Source organism: Anoplolepis gracilipes, chromosome 8 (genome assembly GCF_047496725.1).
Source record: "Anoplolepis gracilipes chromosome 8, ASM4749672v1, whole genome shotgun sequence".
Taxonomy (NCBI): domain Eukaryota; kingdom Metazoa; phylum Arthropoda; class Insecta; order Hymenoptera; family Formicidae; genus Anoplolepis; species Anoplolepis gracilipes.
The window spans coordinates 12,521,607-12,542,079 of record NC_132977.1 but is presented as its reverse complement, the minus strand read 5'-3'; the positions used below and the strand labels follow the sequence as shown (position 1 = coordinate 12,542,079).

Genomic DNA, 20,473 nt, shown 5'->3' with positions numbered 1-20,473 from the left:
GGAGAATGTCAACTAAATTATCATGAAGCTTCGCGAGTTTACCGGAATCGTTAGGTTAGGTTACCCCGAAAGAGAACAACATCCGAATCATACTACAATCCGGGACCTCGAACTAAGAGCTCGCCAAGGCCGTTTAGAACGTCAAAGAGCACATCATAAGTATGATGAAGATGATGTGCGTGTGCACGTTATCTTGGCATTCATTCATCTTAATCCTCATGTAGTCGTATTATGGCTAGAAAAATTGATATAAAATTGGTATAAAATCCCGAGAACAACGATCTTAAGAATTTTGAAGAAAATGAAGTACCATCCTTACCATATCACGTTAACACAAGCTCTTACTCAAGCAAATATGCCGTTGCGTGTACAATTTTGTCAATGGGTACAACAGATAATCCGAGCTGATTCGAATTTCTTTTATTATGTTATGTTCTCTGATGAATCGACGTTCAAAAATAATGGTGAATTGAATAGACATAATTGTCATTATTGGTCGGATGTTAACCCACATTGGCATAGACAAGAAGATAATCAACATCGCTGGAGTGTGAATGTTTGGTGTGGTATTATAAATGGTTTCTTGATTGGTCCTTATTTCTTTGAAGGAAATGTTAATAGTGTAAATTTTTTGGAACTTCTCAGGGATCATTTAGCACAATTGCTTGAAGACGTTGATTTTCATGCACGTCAAAGAATGTGGATACAAATAGACGGGGCGCCACCTCATTATGCGGCAATAGTGAGAGCTTATCTAGATCGAGAATACAATGGCAGATGAATTGGGCGACGAGGGGCCATCGCATGGCCTCCACGATCACCCTATATAACTTCACTTGATTTTTATTTATGAGGATATCAAAATGTGGCTTATGAGCATGCGCCTACAATTAGAGAAGATATGATAGACAGAATAAGAGTAGCTTGCACAAATAAATATACCGCGAGCTGTCTTACTCAAAACGGTCAGGCACTTCGAAAATAGGGTTGAATTATGTATTCAAGCCAATGGAGATAATTTTGAACAGTTCCTTTGATAAAGATTTTACCTTGACTGGTTAGGTTAGGTTGGATCATACTCGGATCATATCTTTACTGGTTGGATCATGCCTAGATCTTGCCTTGACTGGCTGGATCATGTAAGATAAGACTATCGGAAAGTGAATATTTTACGAGATATTTAGAATTTTTTCAAACTGCAACTTTGGAGCTTTATAACTCGAAAAGTACTCAATGAAGAAACATTTGATTACAGGGTTTCAGAAAGCTCTCGAGCTCAGCTACAAGAATATGTAATAAAAAATAGGGGATGTCATTTAGAAAAATTGAGGTGACCTTTATGTGACCTTCAAATAATTCTTCAAGGTCAAACCAATGGTATTACCTTATGGCCCCCTCGAAACCAAACAACTTTTGTCTGAAACATTTTTCTCTCCCGGGCTTGGTTTTCGAGATATTCGACTGGATGGATTAAAATGGTCCACCTTGTATATATACAGGGTGTCCCAGAACAACCTTTCGTCCGTAAAATGACGTACTTCTGACACAATTCTAAGACAATTTTTCCTTTAGCAAAATTTGATTTAAAGCGTAGTTTTTGAGTTATAAGCGAAAATAGTTAGCAAATCACGCGTCGAGTATAGAAGGCAGCCAGGAGCGGCGCGGCGCACCGCGGGCGCGGGCGCAGCTAACCGTCCGACGAGTGATTACCGCCGCATAAGTCAAAATCGCTATCTATTTTATCTTATAACATAAAATTATGCTTTAAATAAAATTTTGGTAAAGAAGAAAATGTCGTATAATTACGTCAGGAATAAGTGTTCCTTAAAATAACGTCGGACGCTGTGATCAGCTGATTGCTACACGCGATGTGTCTGTCAGCTGAGCTGGAAAATCAATATATCGATCGGTCTGAAGTCGTCGACGACAATGTCGATGACAATCGAAGAAGCGTCGCCGTCGCGGAGACGGTTATTTCTCTCTCTCTCTCTCTCTCTCTCTCTCTCTCTCTCTCTCTCACTCACTCACTCACCCTGTCCCTTTCTTTTACACACACACTCAGCCATACACACATCGCGTGTAGCAATCAGCTGATCGCAGCATCCGACCTTATTTTAAGGAACACTTATTCCTGACATAATATACGACATTTTCTTCTTTACCAAAATTTTATTTAAAGCATAACATTTGTGTTATAAGATAAAATAGTAAGCGATTTTGACTCATGCGGCGGTAATCACTCGTTGGACGGTCAGCTGCGCCCGCGCTCGCGGTGCGCCGCGCCACTCCTGGCTGCCTTCTATACTCGACGCGTGATTTGCTAACTATTTTTGCTTATAACTTAAAAACTACGCTTTAAATCAAATTTTGGTAAAGAAAAAATTGTCTTAGAATTGTGTCAGGAGTACGTCATTTTACGGACGGAAGGTTGTTCTGGGACACCCTGTATATATATATATATATATATATATATATATATATATATGTACATGAAAGGGTAGTTTTCGAATCATTTTTACTAATGAAAGGGCAGTTTTCAGGACTTATGGTAGTTTTCAAGTCGGTCCTGAAAATTTTGTCGTCGAAAAGGCAGTTTTCAAGGCCGGTCCTGAATAACACCTATCAGTCCGTTTTACATACAAGATTCTGGAAACAATCTTTATATTGAACAAATTTATGTATAATTTGTATAAATACTGTAACTTAATAATAAACGTATACATAAGCATAAAACTTGTATAGATACATTCAAAAATATTTGTTTTATGTATATATCTATATATAGCACTTATGTATACAATATTATAATATATATAAAATGAGACCTCAAAACTGTCCTTTTGTAGTTCTACAAATATTCTATTTTCTAAAATTAATTTTCGTCATAATCAATCAAATAAAATATCTAGGGTGTCCCGAAAATGCCGGTAAATATTTTAATGGCAGGTTCTTTAGAACATTTTAAGACGAAAAATTTAATTCAAAAATGTCGAGGCTACAATAGTTTTCAAACTGGAAGCAATTATATTTCACGAATGATAGGGCTGAGATTTCGCGCTCTCAGGTACGGCAAAATAAATATAAAAAAGAAAGATATTTTTATACTGGATTCTAATATTTATAAACCAAAATTACTTTGTGTATGAAACTTTATTATATATTGTTATTTATTAAAATTACCAGTTTTATTTCAAATTAAAAAATGCTGACAGTGTTGTGTCCGTGCCGTGAGGATAGGGTCTTTCGGGATATTCGCCCAAAGAGTTGGAACTCTGGCAGCAAATGAACGCACTCCGTACTTGTATAGTAAAAGAATATATTTCTGTTGTACAGTTACACTTATCTCACACTACTATTAACTCACGTATTTGGTCGTCGTGTAGACGAACCGTGTCGATAGGTAGATAACTTATTTACGCGCGGCTCTCTTACTAGCGACTTTCTTACGAGCGATCGTGGTGGGATCGGTTTATATATCGCTTTAATATCGAGGGTGGAAGGATGAGGTTTTCCGGGTCAGAGTGCGGGACATGCTTCGTGCTCGGGTGTCGTAATGCTTATTCAGCTTGACCGTGACTTGCTTTCTTGTTGGTCACGGTCTTATTTTTCTTTCTTAATCTTTCTATTTAATTCTTATTTAATTTTCTTATTTAATTCTTTTTAATGCTTTGCTTTGCTTGCTTTGCTTAATTTTAGTTTTTTATTTCTTTATTTTATATATTTACTTTTCTCTTTCCAGGTAAGTGTATCGGATTACGGCAACAGCAACAGCCTGTATATCGACAATAATTTAGAGAGCCAGACTGTCATCATCGGAAGAGTATCCACTAATAAAACACGGAAGATTCTTTTAAGCAAGAGTTTATTATTAATATCTCTGCTATTAGAATCCTGTGAAATATTATGGAAGCATCAACGTTTATCCATTTATCCATTTGTCTTTTGGATATTAATATAATGTATTTAATGTAACGACTTAATATAATGTTCTAGTTTATATAAAATAATTATTTTAACAAAATTTATATATGTTTCTTCTTAATTAAATAATGTTCAAGATATATTATTTTAATATGCATACGTATATACTTATGTATACTTTAGTACTGTAGAACATATGAAAAATTTGCAAATTATTTTAAGATGTTCCCTATCTTGATTTAAGAAACTTTCAGAAAAAACTACTTAATAGATTATATTCACATTTCGCCATTTTAAAGAGTTTTAAAACTTCTTAAGACAATTTTAAGTTTAAAATAATTTTAAGATGTTTCAAATTGTATGGACAGCCTGTTGACCATAATAATGTTCCTACACAAAATTTTTATTTTATTTTAATATTACGAGAAGGTTTGATGTATTCAATATTACATAGCATAAGATCTCCACAGAATATGTGTTCTAATTTGATTGAAATGATCTCATTTTGACCTTAAATCTAGATTAAAAAATTATCTATATATAATATTACTTTTACGCGTCTTCCTTCCTTTCTAATATACAAAAATTTCGACAATGTGTATATTATTTAGTATCTACAAGAAATATTAAAAGCTACAGTACATATATATATATATACATATATTATATATGTATATTGTTTGTAAATTTTTCATATATTTCTTATTATGTATATACATTTTAGATCATATTTTGCATATTATATGATTATAAAAATACATATATACAAGTGTCGTCAAAATAATCGTTTTATATAAAATGACAATGTCGCCATAGTATACAATTTACATATATTATTGTACATAACTGTATACTGTCGTCAAAATAATCCATCTATAATTAATTGTTGATATATATTTATTAACATGTAAAATCTAAAATATAATGGTAATGTATACGTCAAACAGTCAATGTACTTTAATGTATTTTTAAGATTTTTAATTCTTTTAGATTTAATGTTATATATTTAATATTAAATTATAAAGTATCAATATAATGTATTACATTAATATTACTGGCAATTTATATATTGAAGTTAACACAATTGTATGAAGTTATTCTCTCATTTTCTTGAAAAACTATTATATTAATTTTAAAAATGAATAATTTATGATTAATAATTATTTATTGTTCATTTTAATACGAAATATATATTAGATTTTAATATGTATTATGTTATAAATAATTTTGAGTCTAATTTCAATATATGGATTTAAATATATTGACAAGTCTGTTTTTATAATGCAAGTGGTGTCTCAAGTGTATTTAATTTGTGTCCTCTACATTTGTTTCAAAAATTTGGAAGTATCAGTTAAGCTCTGGTGTTAAAAATCATATCGGATCCATGTCTGTGGATGGATGTTAAACGGAGGCGCCGGACGCGACAGAAGTAAAATAAATGGAAAATTCTTATTTAGTATTTAAAATAATATATTTAGTAAATATTTCATTCACAGTATCATATTCATAAAGATTACTAAGTTTCATATTTATAAAAATTTAAATACAAATTTTTATAAATATGAAACTTAGTAATCTTTATGAATATGATACTGTGAATGAAATATTTACTAAATATATTATTTTAAATACTAAATAAGAATTTTTTATATTTTAAATGAGAGAGGGAACAAATAGTTTCTTAAAGATTGAATTACTTAATTATTTTAAAATAAATCTAATTGATAATTATGGAATAAAAATTAATTCTTGATTAATATATATTAATATTTATGTCAATATTTTACAATATTTTATATGTATGTACATAATATCTCGCAATTAGTGCAAAATCTGCTAATAGCAGTCTTAAGATTATTAGAGATAATATTTCCTCAATGAAAATATCGAGATATATTTAACGTCTGATTTATAAGCGATTAAAAAAAAGAACACTTTTCACAAACTAAACTTTTTAGATTAAAGCAACTATATTTTTCAATTAATTAATATTATACAGTTTGCTCTAATAAAATTTTAATTAAAAATATCTTAGTTATAAAGATATATAATCTTAGTTACAAAGATGTATCAAATGTATATAATGACCAAAAGGGGAAATTTGTCAAATAATTCATATACGTTCTACGACATTTTCATTGAAGAAAAATCGTCTCTAAATGATTTTAAGAATCTGCATTAGCCGGTTTGTCATTAATTGTGGAACACTTTATGTGACATAATAGTCATGAAAAAAAGGTAAGGATAATTCTTTGCATTAATTACATCTTTATTAGAAACACAAATACACATGACAATGATATATATGCTAAGAAAATATTTAAATGGTACTTGATTAGGAAAGTACTCTAAGAAAATACTCTATTATTTAATATTCAAAAACAATTTTATACACAACATATTCTGATCTTATTTATTTGTTATGTTTTAAAACAAAAAAAAAATAAAATATACATATATGTATAAGGATATCAATATTTCTATTTATTTTCATTCAAAAAGGCTTCCGGATGGATGCCGCGTGCTGAGACAGCATTATGCCGACGTTTCGCAAACGTTACAGTTTGCATCTTCAGGGCTAGGAGCTCTGATACTGAGTTCTCTTGGATTGTGGTCGTCCTTATATACCTTTCTTTTCCGAGTGGGGAGAAGAGAGAGGGGATGAGCCAGCCAATCAGAGTGTTTTAATTGATGAGCTGGTCAATTAAAAAACCGGGAAGTTGGTTGACATCCTGGAAGGCAATTATCCGGAAGTCCTTTTGAATGAAAATATTAACGGCTGCGAAAGCCTTAAAACTAAAATCTCTATTTATTATATTTTTAGATTTTTTGTTTATTTTTAGATTATTTTGATCTGATAAATTTTTATTAAAAATGTAGATACATCATACACGATAATATATATTTGTTAAGAAAATACTAGGATATTTTTTTAAAATTTATTTCCTAAGTGCCAATTATTACATTTGATTGATATTAAGGGGTTAGACCACCTTGACACTTTCAAAAAATCGAATTTTTTTTGTTTAAAATATTCCTTATAGTCTTAAAAATGATATATATTAAACCCGACTTTGAAATCGCAAAGGAAAATGATATTTCGAGTGAGTATAGTGAAGCGCGTCACCGTGTTGCGCTACGTCGTGTAAGCGGCTTATTGAAAGAGTCTGTTACCTGCAAAGGGACACTTATTCTTATGAATTTTTTTTGTACCTGTACATGACTCTGCCAAAATTTTGACCGTTATTTTATACACGAGGTCAATTATAGAACGAACAGACGCCAAACGACGCTCAGCGTCAAAAATTGTTACGAAAAACTTTAAACGCGTTTTTCTCGAAACAGCATTTTTCAAAACAGCGGGCAGCACAACTTCGCCAATTTTTATCCGATCGACTTGAATTTTTACCTAAATCTTTATTTCAACATTATCTAGGATTGTACGTAGGATTTTTGTGATATCTTAAAAATTCTCACCGCTATCGCTTTGTTTCATTCAAATTTTTGAAGCCAAAAATGACTTTTTTTTTTCAAATCGTTGCCATTTTAACAAAAATGCATATTTCTCAAAACGGCTACGTACATCCCTAGTTTTGAATATGTAGAAAATAAATATTTCTGTTTTTTTGTTCTACGACTAACTAGTGTTGAGTAATCGTGCCCGCCGTTTTGCATGTCGATCAAAACCACGTACAAAAAGATAGCCATCACGCGCTTAATTTTTATATTAAATACTATAAAAAATATTTTTTATATTCTTTAATATACTCATAATAAACACCAAAAAAGAATTTTTCCTTGTACAGTATAGTTTTCTTTAAAAAAATTCTTAAAAATGCTTTAAAATTTGAGGCTCCAAGGTGGTTTAACCCCTTAAACAACCAAAAGCAAGCAGCTGAGTTAAATGTTATTAATATCTCAAATTAACTCTAATTAGACTATTTTCTACAATTCTACAATTGAGTGTCGGGAGTCGTTGTCGGAAGAGTTGATACCTTTAATTAAAATTTTTTTAGAGCAAACTGTATCAAAAATTAATTGAAAAATATAGTTGCTTTAATCTAAAAAGTTTAGTTTGTGAAAAGCATTCTTTTTTTCAATCGCTTATAAATCAGACGTTAAATATGTCTCGATATTTTCATTGAGGAAATGTTATCTCTAATAATCTTAAGACTGCTATTAGCAGATTTTGTACTAATCACAGTTTAATTTAGAGAAGAATAAATCGATTATTCTTCTTTAATAAATAAATTAAACTGTGATTGATCAATTTTTCCGACGACACCCGACATTATGACATATATACATATTAGAAATGCAGATATATTACAAGGCAATGATATATTTGCTAAGAAAACATTTGTATATCTTTTTGGATAATTATTTTCTAAGTGCCAATTATTACATTTGATTGCCGTTAAATAATTAATAAATGGTTGAATCTGCTAAACGCGCTCATTAACGTATATTCAAATGTATTATGCTCTTACGGACAGTAGAGCCGGAGAATGTATCAACCCGCATTCAAAATTTCCGCGACAAAAGTCGACCAATCTTTCACTTATATGGAAAAGTTATAAATTAATTGGCTGTTCCGATGTCTTTTACGACGCGGCAAGCGTTGCCGATACTGTCTACTGTTCACAAAAACTATTACCACGTTACGCGTGCCTTCTTGAAATCTGAATTTCTTTCTTTTCTCGAATTCCGTTTTACATCAAATTGTCTCTAGACAAAATCTATCCAAAATCTATTTTGCATGGTAAGGTACTTTTTTTATGAAAACGTACAATTTTTGTTAATGATATGAATATTTTCATATGCCTTTCTTATAATTTGCAACGAGAAGGATATTTCACGTGAAGAGGTTATGAAACATCGCGATGATAACTATTTCTCCCTCTGCAGTGTAAAAATCCTGATTTTTTATCTAATATTATGCCTCTCTCTCTTTCCCTCTTTCTCTTTCCTATTATTTAATAAGATAAATAAGATAAATCACTTTATTTTATGTTTGTACATACATATGCAGATTACAAATATACATAAATACATACGTATGTATATTTATGTCATTTATTTATGTATATTTGTAATATTTAAAGAAGGAAAACTATGATATAATAATTTTTTATGTTAATTACCTTTATGATACATTTTTATTAGAAATGCAGATATATCACAAGTCAATGATATATTTTTAAAAATACTTGAATAATATTTGATTAAAAATATTTTTTAAGATTACTGAGAGACAATAATATTTGTGTATAAGATATTTAGATAAATTTTTATTATAGACAGATACGTTACATGACAATAATGTCAATAATTATTTAAAAAATACTTGGTTAATAAATATACTTTTCTGGATTATTATTTCTTTAAACAATCAAATCTTAACATAAATGCATTGTAAATGATATATAATAGTAAAGATATATTGTTTTTTATCTGTCGAGAAGGATTTTATAATTTATATTGTCACAATGAATGTTAGAAATGTATACAATATTACAATAATGTTTCTACATTCTTGTTTTACATATAAAATATTTATTACACTTGTTATCACAAGAAATTTATTTGTATTTATGTCAAGTTTTTCTCAAGAAATTATAAAAGAGTAAAAATTGCTGTAAAATCTTGCAAATTACTTAGTTAGATGATCAATGCACAATTGTTTAATAGTTATTAAAAATGTTTTTTTACTTATTTTTAAAGATTAATTTTTAATATAGAGTTGTGTGACTGCGTAACAGGAACTTTAGTTTGTTGAGTATTATATATATTTTTTAAATTCCATTTGCCTATTTTTGTATACAATTTGTATTTTTTCACATTTACATTTTGAGTATACTTTGTGATAGTATTTTTCAAGTTATAAGACTGGAAAATTATTTTGACATAAAATATCTTGTAATTTAGTTTTTGATAATTTTACTTGCTTTAATACTTTTCTGTACAGAATAATAAGACGAATTAATGGTAAAAAGAACACATATAGTTGTCTTAAAAAAATCTTAAAATTTTATTTGGTGCAATATTTCTTCTTCATCCATCCGATTCACAGGCATTCGAGTTTCAGATGACATAATACATGTTAAATTGATCTTTTAAATTAAACATATATTATTACAGAGACTCGTGTGGATTTTAAATAGTTACGAAACAATAACAACGAAACTAAGTATAACGATAATTTATTTCAACATGTATGGTCTATATAAACATAAAAAAAATTATTCTGTTGAACTTCGAAATGCACGAATACAGAGAAAATTAATTGTATTGAATAGTAAGTATTCTACTATTAAATAATGTTATGTAGTAAAATATCTTAAATGATTCTCTTTATATTTGCATGCAAATTTTTATTTTTATCAATTAATAAATAAAAATAATTCTACATATTTATCATGGAATTATATGTACTTTTTTTTAATAGTATGTGGTGATCAAGAAATGTAAACTATCTTATTTTTTATTATGAGATATATATATGTATTAAGAGAGAGAATAATTTCTTTGATTTAATCAAAATATTTAGAATTTTTACTTAAAATAGTCGATCAAAGCTGTTTATATAAGAAAACAAGTAAGTTTATTTGATTTTTCAAATAGCATGTATTATACATATAATATTGTTTAATTCAACAAGTCAATATTTTATTAATTAATAATGTTTAATATAACATAATGTTTGAACAAAGTAAATCTAACCTCAAACGACGTATTATCAGAGTCCAATATACATGTTCCAATCGTACAAAATGCTAGTACGGAGCTAGAAAATGAATCTGCCTCAAATGACATGCTGTCAGAGTGCTATTTAAATGTCAGCCATACGAAATGTTAGTACGGAGCTAGAAAATGAATCTGCTTCAAACGACATGCTATTAGAATGTAATCTACGTCAGAATATATTTAATCAATCAGAAACATCTATTGATAATTTTACATTAAATACTAATTTTGATCAAATAGTAACGATTTTATTTGAAGAATTTCATAATTTAGGGATATCTCCAAATAATATTTTAAATTATTCTAATGAAGATGAAAATAATGTATCTAAGAATCTTAATCGATCCTGCAATATTAATATGGATAATTCTATGGAAATTGAAAATAGCAGAAATGAAGCAAATAATAATAAAAAAGTGATGAATAATATTGATGTGGCAAAATTAATAAAAGAATCTAATAACAATTTAAAACAGGTTTATGACACATCGAACTTAAATAATTCTGATTGTAGTAGTGATTGCTACAGTGACAAAGATCCTGATTATTGTTACAATAATGATTCAGAAAATTCTAAGGTAGAAGATGATACTCAACATTGTTCAATACAACTTAATAATACTACAAAAAGTAGTTTAGAAACATCATTAAATGCTTCTGGACAACAAATTTGTAATGATACTAATTTACGTGTTGAATGTTCAAAACCTAGAGGTAAAGAAAAACAAAATTTCTGTTATTATTGCAAGAAAATGCAATTGAAAATAAGTAGACATTTAGAGCGAGTCCATAAAAATGAAGAGGATGTCAAAAAGTTTACTGCACTACCAAAAGGTATAGAAATATTTCAATATTATTAAATATGTTATTGAAATATAATTTTATTAATTTTTTAATAATATATATTATACATATATTTACATAGTATATACATATTTTTCAATTATTTTTCGCTTTCTAATATTTTAAATAAATGCAATATTAACATAAAAATGTCTATATATGAAATTAATGTTTCTAATAAAATAATACAATGAATAATGTGTAATTAATAGCTGATAGTAGCAAACAGAAACTTATGGAAGAATAAAAATGATAATAAGATTATCGAAAGAGTTTCGAATTAATAAATATAAATAAGTAAGTAAGAAAGAGGCAATAGGAGCGAGGAGATGTGAATGCAAAATTATAAGTTTTTTATATAGGTGATGTGTCGCAAGTATATTGACATTAAGTACATTAGTAACATTCTATAGAATGACGGAAATTATAATAAAAATGTGAACGTTTCGATTCATGTTTTGAATCCTCTTCAGCATAATATATAAATTAAATAAATGAATTATAAATAGATAAAAACGAAATTAATGAGAAAACATCGCATAATAAAGGCGTAAGACATGTGTGAACTAAAAATCGTGATCGTATTCGCATGATTAAATGGATCAATGCCCTAGAACCGCTGTACATATTTATCGCATGTTAGTTGTATAAATTACACATATATAAAACGATCCAACTTGTTCGGCTCTTTTATTGTACGGCTTGCATAATAATCCCGCGAGGCAATTCTCCGAGGTTTCCAGACCGAGGGAGGTATGCAGTTAGATTGAGGGGTTAGGTCTGTATTAGTAAAATGAGTATAATAAATACCTGTTTGTAATAAAGTAATTTACCGCTAGTTTGTGTATAATGGTGGTGACTCAGAAAAAGCTTACAGGATATGCATTCCGTTTGTGTGTTGTTGAATCTATGGTATATATATCGCGCAACTGATGTTTAACGTGTGGTTATGCCGATGGTACAGATGGTAATGAGCTCAAGGGCGAAAAATACATTTAAGATGGAAAGAGTTAGATAGGTGACATTAGATCTTAGGCAGTTTGTTTATTATATCATCGTAAATAGCTGGCAAACATTCTATATCTGTTTGTAGATTTATGCTATTTATTTGTCGTTTAATGTATAACATTTCAGATATCAGTCTTTTTGTGTAATAGGGTTCATTGTCTAGTATTTGTGCATTGTCCCAGTCAAAGTCATGATTGTATGTTAGGCGGTGGTCAGTGATCACTGATTTGTTGTTATTGGGCTTCATTATGTTGGTCTTATGTTCTTTTATCCTAGTATTCAGCTTTCTGCCCGTTTGACCAACATAAGAAGCGTCGCAATTTAGACAATTAATTTTGTATACCACGTTTGTTTTCATGGGAATAGGGATAGAATCTTTGTGTGTCTTAATAAATTTGTTGTTTTTGTTTTGTTATACTGTAGTAGGCTAATCTGATGTCGACATCTTTTAGAGCATTCTTTATTTTATCAGTTACTGTATGCAAATATGGAATTGTGAAATATGAGTTATTATTGGGTGTTTGTAATTTTCTGTCGGATGATTTATTGTTAATTAAAAACTTTATACGGTTGTTAATTGTTTTGAATATAAAATTGGTTGGATAGGAGTTGTCCAGTAAAATCTTTATTATAAATTGGATATTCTTTTCATGGAACATGGGATGTGATAATAAGAATACTCTATCATTTAAGCCTATTACAGTGCCTCTTTTTTGGTTGTTAGGATGTTGGGAATGGAAATTGAGATAACTACCTGAGAATGTGTTCTTATGGTAGCAGTCAAATATTAGATGGTTATTAATTAAAATGAGTGTTAGGTCTAAAAAGTTAATCTTGTTGTGGTCATTTTTTTTCACAGTGAACTGTACTCTGTTATGGAAAGAATTAAAAATTGTCAATGTCTCGTCAATAAATTTTGGAGGTACCGATATTAATATGTCGTCCACGTATCTGAAGTAAATGGGAGGGGTAAAATTCAATAACGTCAATGTTTTCTCCTCTATGTCTTGTAGGACTATGTCGGCGATGATCGGAGAGAGTGGGGAGCGCATTGGTGTGCCAAAAGTTTGTTGATAAAATTTGTTATTGAAGACAAAGTATGTAGAGTTTAAGACTAGGTTTATTGCTGTTAAAAATTCTGGTTCTGGGATGTTGCAATTATTTGTGATATATTGCCATCTCTTTGATATGCTTTCTACTGCTAAATTGATCGGGATGTTAGTGAACAGTGAGATTACATCTAGCGAAAACAACTCATAATCATTATCAATATGTAAATTAGATAATTTGTTGACTAGATCGAAACTATTTGCAATGTGACTATTCGGTTTCGGGAAGCTGTCGTACATGATTTTATGTAACCAACTGGCTAAGTTGTATAATGGTCTATTGATAGATGATACAATCAATCTGTAAGGGATGTTAATCTTATGGATTTTTGGTAACTCATATGCTCGCGGTAAATTACCTTCACTGAAGGACATTTTACGATATTCAATAGTCGAGATGTATTCTTGTTTTTTCCACCGTTTCAGTATATCATTGAGGCTTGAGATTAGTTTATTAATAGGGTTTTTATTTAATAAAATATAAGTCTCTTTATCTGACAATAAATTTCCATTATTTGGGTGTATTTGTCTTTATCCAAAGCAACAGTAACATTACCTTTATCCGCTCTGGTAAGGATAAGATTCGAGTTTTCTTTTAAGAAGTTGTTAGTAGTTGATTGTAAGTTAATTAGTTTTTTAGTGGTTTCATTTTGTGGAAAGGATGATGTGGAAAGTGATTTAATAATGGTTTGTGTTCGACTTCTCAACAAATCCTTTTTTCGGCAGGAACTTTTTTTAGACTGTTTTCGAAATTTTTGATAAAATCGGTAGCTATCTTAAGATCTAGAGGTGGAAGGTACGCTGAAATTATCGCCTAATTGTAGAAAGCCTTGTATCTCTTTAGGAAAGTGTGTAGAGGATAAATTTATAAACCAATTGTCTTTGAGGTCAAATATGTTGTTCTGATGTAGATTGTCAAATTTTGGTACGATTTCAATTTTTGTGTCGATTTTATCGTCAAAAAATGGAAGTTATTTTAAAGAGTAAAAAGAATTTTATTCCTCCCATTTACTTCAGATACGTGGACGATATATTAATATCGGTACCTCCAAAATTTATTGACGAGACATTGACAATTTTTAATTCTTTCCATAACAGAGTACAGTTCACTGTGGAAAAAAATGACCACAACAAGATTAACTTTTTAGACCTAACACTCATTTTAATTAATAACAATCTAATATTTGACTGCTACCATAAGAACACATTCTCGGGTAGATATCTCAATTTCCATTCCCAACATCCTAACAACCAAAAAAGAGGCACTGTAATAGGCTTAATTGATAGAGTATTCTTATTATCACATCCCATGTTCCATGAAAAGAATATCCAATTTATAATAAAGATTTTACTGGACAACTCCTATCCAACCGATTTTATATTCAAAACAATTAACAACCGTATAAAGTTTTTAATTAACAATAGATCATTCGACAGAAAATTACAAACACCCAATAATAACTCATATTTCACAATTCCATATTTGCATACAGTAACTGATAAAATAAAGAATGCTCTAAAAGATGTCGACATCAGATTAGCCTACTACAGTATAACAAAACAAAAACAACAAATTTATTAAGACACACAAAGATTCTATCCCTATTCCCATGAAAACAAACGTGGTATACAAAATTAATTGTCTAAATTGCGACGCTTCTTATGTTGGTCAAACGGGCAGAAAGCTGAATACTAGGATAAAAGAACATAAGACCAACATAATGAAGCCCAATAACAACAAATCAGTGATCACTGACCACCGCCTAACATACAATCATGACTTTGACTGGGACAATGCACAAATACTAGACAATGAACCCTATTACACAAAAAGACTGATATCTGAAATGTTATACATTAAACGACAAATAAATAGCATAAATCTACAAACAGATATAGAATGTTTGCCAGCTATTTACGATGATATAATAAACAAACTGCCTAAGATCTAATGTCACCTATCTAACTCTTTCCATCTTAAATGTATTTTTCGCCCTTGAGCTCATTACCATCTGTACCATCGGCATAACCACACGTTAAACATCAGTTGCGCGATATATATACCATAGATTCAACAACACACAAACGGAATGCATATCCTGTAAGCTTTTTCTGAGTCACCACCATTATACACAAACTAGCGGTAAATTACTTTATTACAAACAGGTATTTATTATACTCATTTTACTAATACAGACCTAACCCCTCAATCTAACTGCATACCTCCCTCGGTCTGGAAACCTCGGAGAATTGCCTCGCGGGATTATTATGCAAGCCGTACAATAAAAGAGCCGAACAAGTTGGATCGTTTTATATATGTGTAATTTATACAACTAACATGCGATAAATATGTACAGCGGTTCTAGGGCATTGATCCATTTAATCATGCGAATACGATCACGATTTTTAGTTCATACATGTCTTATGCCTTTATTATGCGATGTTTTCTCATTAATTTCGTTTTTATCTATTTATAATTCATTTATTTAATTTATATATTATGCTGAAGAGGATTCAAAACATGAATCGAAACGTTCACATTTTTATTATAATTTCCGTCATTCTATAGAATGTTACTAATGTACTTAATGTCAATATACTTGCGACACATCACCTATATAAAAAACTTATAATTTTGTATTCACATCTCGCTCCTATTGCCTCTTTCTTACTTACTTAAAAATGATAATATTGAATATCTTTTATTCGATATTTTTATTATATTATTATTTTTTAACTAAATTTCTTTATTTATATTTTGTAATCTCTCTGTTATGTTTTATATTAGGTAATAAAGAAAGACAAAAGATTATCGGACTTTTAAGGCGAAGAGGCAATTATTTATACAACACAAATCTCACATATAATAAGGGAGAACTTATAGTTTGTAGAAGACCAAAAGAATCAAGAAAAAAAACTGCACATGATTTTATATGTTGTGCTGGATGTAAAGGTTTTTTTACTAAGAATAATACGTCATCATTTTAAAGAGTGTACAAAGATAACTGTTGGCAGATCTGTCAAAATACTTGGAAGAAAAGTTCAAGGCCGAATCAATGTGCGAACTCTATTTTAAGAAACGTTGTATTTCCGGTATTAAGAGAGGATGATATTATCAGATTAATAAGATACGATGAATTGTTGATCACTTATGGTAATAAATTGTGTATAAAGTATAAACATCAACACTAGCAAGATATGATTAGAGCTCGCTTAAGATTATTAGGGTGATTTTTACAAGCCATCAAAAAGATCAATAAAAATGTCACAGATTTTTATAGTATTTATCATCCATCAATATATGATGACTGTATTACAGCTGTAAATCAAATAGCAGATTTTAATACAAGCACAAAAGTTTATGCAGCTCCTTCTGTTGCATCAAATTTAGCACACTTATTAAACAAATAGGAAATCTTGCTATTGCTGAATGCATAAAAAGGAATAAATTTCAAGAAAAAGTAGACATAGAAAACTTTTTGAAGTTGCTACAAGAAGATTTTGGCGTATCTGTTAATAAAACTGTTGAAGAAACTATATTACAAGCTAAGCGCTATCAATTACAAGAATTACCTCCATTAGAAGATATAAAATTATTGCACAATTTTCTATAAACTAATAGGCGCTTGGTCTTTTAACGTCTCAGTAACACATTTACTTATGATAACTGGCGGCAACTGGCACAATTTACTTTAATTTCTGTTCAAGTATTCAATAGACGAAGAGCCGGAGAAATTGAACGTATATTTATCGATGATTATAAGCACCAAGAAGGTATAAATGAGCAAACAAATCCAGATTTATATGAATCTTTATCACCTGAAGCTCAAAAAGTAAGTTTGCAATATTTCCATGTGTAATCATTTAATGTGTATATGTATAACATAAAAAACTATAAAAATTTTAAAAATCATATATAGATATTAATTACAAGAATTACACCCGTATTAGAAAATATTGTTAAGTTTAATTTTTAAAAGTTAAATTATAATTAAGTTATAATTTTTAAAAGTTTAAATTATATTTTTGTATATTTATTTAATCTCTATTATGTATCTATATTTTTTCTAACTTATATGCTCTATTAATTATATTTTGTAGTTTCTTTATTCTAATTTTTATGAATGAATAATGAACATATATGTGCATAGAAAGATCTAATATTTTAATAATATTAATTAAATCTAAATGGTTTAAATGTATTAATATAAATGTTAACTAAAATTTTGCAGTTATAAATAATTATATATATATATATATATATATATATACATTTATATAAAAAAGTAAAAAAGAAGAAACTAAATATTTACACTATTGAAACTATTCGATATTATACTTAATTTTACATCTACTTTTTAAAATAAATATGTAATTGTTTATTTCAGATAGCTATGAAATATGTAAGATTTCTTATTAGAGGAAAATTAGGAAGATCTGTACCTGTTTTTTTGGATTCCAAAATGAAAAATTGTATAGATTTGCTTTTACATTACCGTAAAGAAGCAAAAATACCTGACGGAAACCCATACATTTTCGCTTTACCAGGTTATGATAAAAAGAGATTTAGATATATAAGAGCTTGCGATTTATTACGCACATATTCTATAGAGTGTGGAGCAAGTATGCCTCTTAAATTAAGAGGTACAAAGCTTCGTAAGCATATCGCAACAAGATGCATTACATTAAATCTATCAGATCCTGATGTGACCGAATTAGCAAATTATCTAGGCCATAACAAAAACATCTACATGCAACATTATCGTCAATCTCTTCCACAATTTGAAATAGTTAAAATGTCTCGGTTACTTAAAATAGCACAGAGTGAAGATGATGATTTTCAACAAAATGATAAAGAAAATAACTCGCAAATTAACAATGAAAATTTTACAACAAATGAAATACCTCAAGTTGATAATAATGAAAATAGTGATATAGACAATGATGATTCAGACACATATTCGACTTGTGAGGCTAATAGAAAAAAAAGACGTAGAAGTAAGTATAAAATAATTTATTTTAATATTTCTAAAATGTAGCATTCTTATAATATAATACTATATGTTTTTAATTTCATGCAGCATCACCATATGGTACAACAAAACGCGTACGATGGACACAAACAAAATGTAATACAATAATTAAGCATTTAAACAAGAAATGTCAGAACGACGTTTACCTTCAGGAAAACAAATGGTAGAGGTTAAAATGAAGAATAAATGTTTAAGCCGTCGTTCCGTTCCTCAAATTAGAAGCTGGATTCACAATCAAATTTCAAGAAAATCTAAATCACGTGCTAATGGTAATATATATTTCAAGGTGTTTTTATTTAATAATCTTTAATAATTTAAATTTGCATATAAAATGATTAATAAATAAATAGAAAAATTTGAGAGATTGTTTGAAAGATTATGCTAAGTGAAAAATGTCATAGAAATATAGTTATGTGAAAAATGTCGGTACAGATTCATGAAAATAAAACATAGATTAATTTTTAATAATTATGGCGTAGTTATATAAAAGTTACAAAATTTTGCTACTATTGTATATAATCAAATTATATGTTTTAATAAAAAGTCAAAATATATATATATTTAGTTTTGCTATGATTTTTCAAGCTTATTTTCCTTGAAGATAAATATAATATTGTCTCTTGTATATTGTTTTTTATATTTTATATTTTATATTTTCTTTTATATTTTAAACGTATATTTAACGTATATTTTGAATATTTAGAATATCTCGTAAAACGTATATTTAGAATATCTCCGCAATAACAGAAAATTCTCGTAATTCCGCGCGCAACATCGACATTGAATTTAATTGGGTGGCTACGAGGATTTTCTGTCATTGCGGAGATATTCTAATACCGAAATTTATTAACCGCACATGAAGGAGATAAATTTATAAAATTATTTTAATAACAATAAATTACTACACAACAATAACTTAACAATAAATTAAATACATAATTTATCAATATTTTAATGTAGATAATTAAATTTAGTGCGGTGGCACTTTTAATATGCGACGTGCCTGAGCGCGTGAAGTTTTGTCATGTTAATTGGTCAACTTTAAACTCTTACCATTTGAAAACTAAATAGTTAATTAATAAGTTTATTTTTACTATTGTGCATTTCCAAAACTGTACAAATTTTTGCACTGAAATAAAGAGAAAAACCAAATTTATTGCTTTAAAGAGTTTTTTCTCTTTCTTATTCTTTTTCTCAGAAAAAAAAGATTCTTACTCTCTTTCTCGAAAAATAAAATAAAATTTTTCTCTCATCAGCAACTTATCCAAAATCTCTTATTCTGGTATATGTAAAACCATCACAAACGTTTCCATTATTAATCATTTCATGTTAATGAATATTGTCTCATTAACATGAAATGGTTTTACATATATCTGTACATAGGTACATATGTTTATACTGGATATAATTTGTACTTTAATTTGTAAGAAAACGTTATAAAAACATTTTTTCTCTATTTAATACATATTTAAAAATAAACTATTAAAAAAAGTAATTGCACAGTAAACTGTAAGAAAATAAACTTATAATTATGATATAAACTTTATTAAAGAAAACTAATTTCTAAATATGGAGTATTTTCTGTCTTAAGTCTATTTCTCTGTTTTTTCTTCGCTTTTACTCGCTCTTTTCTCTCTTTCTCATTTTTTCTTAACTGTTAATTATATTATTTGTACTATAATTACACTATTTGTACTACAATTTGTGATAAGTTGCTACAAAAGTTATTTTTATTATTCACAATCAAATTTCAAGAAAATCTAAATTGCTAATGATAATATATTTTTTAAGGCGTTTTCATAAATACAGTAA

At 28.7% G+C, this 20,473-nt stretch overlaps 2 pseudogenes; both read left to right on the top strand.

Annotated features, from left to right (window-relative positions):
* The first annotated feature begins 355 nt into the window (after positions 1-355).
* Positions 356-1,037, top strand: LOC140668317 (uncharacterized; annotated as a pseudogene).
* A 69-nt stretch (positions 1,038-1,106) lies between these two features.
* Positions 1,107-18,828, top strand: LOC140668847 (uncharacterized; annotated as a pseudogene).
* The last annotated feature ends 1,645 nt before the right edge of the window (positions 18,829-20,473 follow it).